The sequence below is a fragment of the Galeopterus variegatus genome, unplaced genomic scaffold (genome assembly GCF_000696425.1).
Source record: "Galeopterus variegatus unplaced genomic scaffold, G_variegatus-3.0.2 Scaffold6514, whole genome shotgun sequence".
NCBI classification, from domain to species: Eukaryota; Metazoa; Chordata; class Mammalia; order Dermoptera; family Cynocephalidae; genus Galeopterus; species Galeopterus variegatus.
Window position 1 is genome coordinate 102442 of NW_007732625.1, and position 5555 is coordinate 107996.

Genomic DNA, 5555 nt, shown 5'->3' on the forward strand with positions numbered 1-5555 from the left:
ACAGGAGACTCATTTTTAGGTCAATAACACAGGTAGTTTGAAAGTGGTAGAATGGAAAAAGATCCTCAGTGCAAATAGTAGCTAGAAGAAATCTAAGGTGGCTATGCTAATATCAGACAAAATGGACTTTAAGTTAAAATTTGTTATAAGACACAAAGGAAGATATTACATATTGATGAAAGGGTTAATTAATCAAGATCCTATAGCAGTTATAAGCATGCATGCACCTAACAACAGAGGCCTGTATACATGAATCAAAACTGACAGAATTGAAGTGCAAAATAGGCAGTTTTAATGTATAGTTGGAGACATTAGTATCATTACTTTAATAATGCACAGAACAACCACACAAAAGATCAGTAAGGCGATAGAGAATTTGAGCAACACTATAAAACATTTGGATCTAACACAAATACAGAATACCCCAATCAACAGTAGAGTACACATTCTCTCAAGTGTGCATAATATATTCTTTAGGAGAAACTATGTTGGCCACAAAATATGTCTTGATATATTTTTAAAAGGTTGAAATAATACAAATTATCTTCTCCAACCACAATGAAATTAAACTAGAAATAAATAACAGAAGGAAAAGTGGCATACTTACAAATATGTGGAATTTAAACAACTTACTCCTAAACAACCGTGGCTCAAAGAAGAAATCACAAGGTAAATGGCAAAATACTTTGATAGAAACAAGAAAAAAATCACAGCATACCAAAATTTATGACATGCAGTGAAAATAGTGTACATAGTGAAATCTGTAGTTATAGATGGCTACATTAAAAAAGAGAAGACAGATAAAACCTAAGCAAGTTATGGAACAATGATTTATTATACCGCTAGGGCTGTCATAACAAAATACCACAGACAGAGAGGCTTAAACAACAGAAGTGTATTTATAGTTTTACAATCTGGAGCCTAGAGGTCCAAGATCAAGTTGTCACAAGGGTTGATTTCTGGTGAGGCTTTTCGTCTTTGCTTGCCGATGGCCGCCTCCTTGCGTGTTCTCACATGGCTTTTCCTCTGTGCCCATGTGGACAGAGATCTCTAGTGTTTCTTCTTCATCTTATAAGAACACCAGTCCTGTGAGATTAGGACATGATCCTTATGACCTCATTTAACCTTAATTACTCTCCTCCAAAATAAGTAAATAAATAAGGTCTAAAATCAATAACCTAACTTTACATATTAAGGAACTAGAAAAGAAGAGCAAACTAAAACCAAAACTAGCAGGAAAAAAAAAATGATTAAAGTAGAGATAAATAAAATAGAAAATAGAATAATAACATAATCAATAAAAACAAAAGGTGGTTCTTTGGAAAGATCAACAAAACTGAGAAACCTTTAGCTAGACTAGAAAAAAATGAGCAAAAACTCAAGTTCCCCAAACCAGATGTGATAGTGGGGACATTTCTATGCACCTTACAGAAATAAATAAATACATAAATAATGTTTATAAGTCAACACTACAAACAATTGAATGTCAACAAATTATATAACCTAGATAAAATAGACAAAGTCCTAGATAGATACGAACTATCAAAAGAAGAAATAAATAAATTGATTCAAGAAGAAATAAAAAATGTACACAGATCTATAAAAGATTAAGTCAGTAATCAAAACTCTCCAACAAAGAGAAGTCCGGCTTCAATGCTAAATATTCTACCAAATATTTCAAGAAAAATTAACACCAATCTTTCCCAAATTCTTCCAAAAAATAGAGGAGGAGGAAACACTTTTTAAGTTATGAGGCCAGCATTACCCTGGTACCACAAGTACACAAAGACATCAAAAGAAAAGAAAACTGTAGACCAATATCCCTTATAAATAAGAGTGCAAATATTTTCAACAAAATACCAGAAAACCAAACCCAACATCGTGTTAAAAGGATTATACATGATGACCAGGTGAGATTTATCTGAAGAAGGCAAGTTTGATTCAACATATGAAAATCAATAAATGTAACACACTACATTACCAGAATAAAAGGGGGAAATTAGCTCAAATGATGGAATAAAAGCATTTGGCAGAATTCAATTTTTTTTTCAAGATTAAAAAAAAGAAATCTTGATAAGCTAGGAATAGAAGGAAAATTTCTCAATGTATATAAAAATTTCATTGTTAACATTGTATTTAATAGTGAATGACTGAAAGCTTTACCTCTAAAATCAGAAACCAGACAAGATGCTCACTTTTGCCACTTGTATGGTATTGGAAATTTAATGGTATTGGAAATTCTAGCCAGAGAAATTATAAAGAAAGATAAATAAAATGCATCCAAATTGGAAAGGAAAAATTAAAATTATCTTGTTAGCAGATAACATAGTAATATATGTAGAAAATACTGCAGATTCCACACACAAAAAACTATTAGAATTAATGAATGAATTCAGCAAAGTTGCACAATACAAATTCAATGCACAAGAACTAGCTGCATTTTTACACACTATCAATGAACAATCCAAAAAGGAAATTAAGAAAATATTTCATTTATATATTAATAGAAATGCATTTGGCAAGGAGGTGAAGGACTTGTACACTGAAAACTACAAAACAGTGCTAGAAGAAATTCTAAAAAGGCATAAATAAATAAAAAAACATTTCATGTTCATGGATTGGATAACTCAATGTTAAGATGCTCATACTACTCAAATTAATCTGCAGATTCAATGCAATCCTTATTAAATCTCAATGACATTTATTTTACAGAAATTTTTAAAAATCATAAAATTCATACAGAATCTCAAGGGACTCTGAATAGCCAAAATAATCTTGAAAAAGAAGAGCACAAATACCAATGACAAACAGGAGAAACAGTCCTAACATTCACACAGAACCACAAGAGACTTCAAAGCAATCCTGAGCAAAAAGAACAAAGCTGGAGGAACCACACTGCCTAACTTTGAAATATATTACAAAGCTTTAGTAACCAAAACAGCATGGTACTGGCATAAAAACATAGACCAAAAAAAATAATAGAGAACCCAGAATTAAATCTATGCATTAACAGCCAACTCGTTTTTGACAAAGGCATCAAGAACATGCAGTGGAGAAAGAACAGTTTCTGTAATAAATGATGCTGAGATAACTGAATATCCATATGCAGTAGAATGAAACTAGACCTCTATCTCTCATCACACAAGAATCAACTCCAAATAGATTAAAGATCTAAATGTAAGACCTGAAACTTTACAACTACTAAAAGAAAACATTGGGAAAATGTTACAGGGCATTAGTCTGGGCAAGCAATTTTGGGTAAAGATCTCAAAAGCACAGACAACAAAAGCAAAAATAGACAAATGGGATTATATCAAACTAAAATACTTCCACACAACAAAGGAAATAATCTACAGAGTGAAAAGACAACCTACAGAATTGGAGAAAATATTTACTATCCATTTGACAAGGGATTAAAAAACAGGATATACAAAAAACTTAAGCAATTCAACAACAAAAAATCATACGATTCAAGTAAAAAACAGGCAAATGATCTGAATAGACATTTCTCAAAAGCAGACGTACAAATGGCCAACAGCTATGTCAAAAATGCTGTATATCACTAATCATCAGGAATGAAAATCAAAACCACGATGAGATAACATCTGGCTGCAGTTGGGATGGCTATTATCAGAAAGACAAAAATAACAAATGCCTGTGAGGATGCAGAGAAAAGAGAACACTTATAAACTATTGGTGGGCATGTAAATTAGTACAGCCATATGGAAAACAGTATGGAGATTCCTCAAAAAACTAAAAGTAGAAATACCATATAATCAAGCAATTCTACTACCGGGTCTTTATCCAAAAGAAAGGAAATTGGCATATCAAAGAGGCATCTTTACCCCATGTTTATTGTAGCATTATTCACAGTAGCTAAGATATGGATTCAACATGTGTCCATCAACAGATGAATGGGTGAAGAAAATGTTGTATATATACCCAATGAAATATTCAGCCATAAAAAAGAATGAAATTCTATTATTTGAAGCAACATGGATGAGCCTGGAGGACATTACATTACGTAAATATTCAAGGCACAGAAAGAAATATTACATGTACTCTGTCATATGTGGGAGCTAAAATGTTGTATATATACCCAATGAAATATTCAGCCATAAAAAAGAATGAAATTCTATTATTTGAAGCAACATGGATGAGCCTGGAGGACATTGCGTTACGTAAATATTCAAGGCACAGAAAGAAATATTACATGTACTCTGTCATATGTGGGAGCTAAACAAAGTGATCTTGTGGAAGTTGAGTGTATAACAGTGGTTACCAAAGGCTGGAAAGAGTAGGGGGGATGAAGAAAGGCTGGTTAATGGGTACAGAAACACAGTTAGATAGAAGGAATAAGTTCTGGTGCTGGAGACCACAATAGGGTGACTACAAATGTATGACGTGATAGACATCACAATTACCCTGATTTTACCATTGCACATTTTATCCATGTATTAAATCATCACATGTATCCCATAAATATGCACAATCATTACATATCAGTTAAAAAAACAACACACCTCATTCAAGCAATTCCTATTTATTTGGTCTGATGTAGGGGTTTAGACATCAGTTTTCTATTAAAGTTCTCCAGGTAACTACAATGTGCAGGCATGGTCAATATCCACTGCTCCAAAAAGACTCAAAAAAAAAAAGAAAAGAACACAAAGTTGAAGGACTGACACTACTTTGAAAATTAATACAAAGATATGGTAATCAACACCATGTGCCACTGTCATAAGTACAAACAGAAAAATAACATAGAATAGAGAGCCCAGAAATAAACCCTTGCATGTATGGTCAACTATTTTTTTGACCAGGGTGCCAAGACCATTCAATCGGGAAATGACAATTTTTTTTCAACAAATTATGCTGTGAAAACTGGATAGCCACATGCAAAAGAATGAAGTTGAATCCTTACCTTACACTAGATACAAAAATTAACTCAAAACTGATCAAATATTTTTAATGTAAGTATAAAAAATATAAAACTCTTAGAAAAAACAATGAAATATCTTCATGACATTGGATTTGGTGAGGATTTCTTGTATACAACACCAAAAGCACAAGCAACAAAAGAAAAAAATAGATAAATTGGACTTCATCAGAATTAAAAACTTTTGTACATTAAAGGGCACAATCAACAGAGTGAAATGACAGCCCATAGAATAACATTTAGAAATCATATATGGGATTAATATTTTGTACATAAAAGAACTCCTACAACTCAACAATTACAAAACAAATAGTCCAATTCAAAAAATGAGCAGAGAACTTGTACAGACATTTCTCCAGAGAAGATAAACAAATGGCTAATAAACAAGTGAAAATATTCTCAACATGACTAATCATCAGGGAAATGCAAATCAAAACCACAATGAGATGCAATTTCACATCCAGTTGGATGGCTACTAAAAAAGTAAAAATAAGAAAGGAAGGTGAGACTAAAGAAACTGGAAACTTTGGGTATTGCTAGTAGGAATTTAAAATAATGCAGCTGCTGTGGAAAAAGCAGATAATTCTTCAAAAAATTAAACATAGAATTACTATAT

The 5555-nt window shown here is 32.2% G+C and overlaps 1 long non-coding RNA gene across 1 annotated transcript in view; it reads right to left on the reverse strand.

Annotated features, from left to right (window-relative positions):
- Positions 1-880: 880 nt before the first annotated feature.
- The window catches only part of LOC103606351, a 9772-nt gene continuing 5097 nt past the window's right edge, over positions 881-5555 (reverse strand). Inside the window, exon 2 of the long non-coding RNA XR_551875.1 lies at positions 881-1086. This is a non-coding gene — a long non-coding RNA (uncharacterized LOC103606351). The remainder of the gene's footprint in view (positions 1087-5555) is intronic.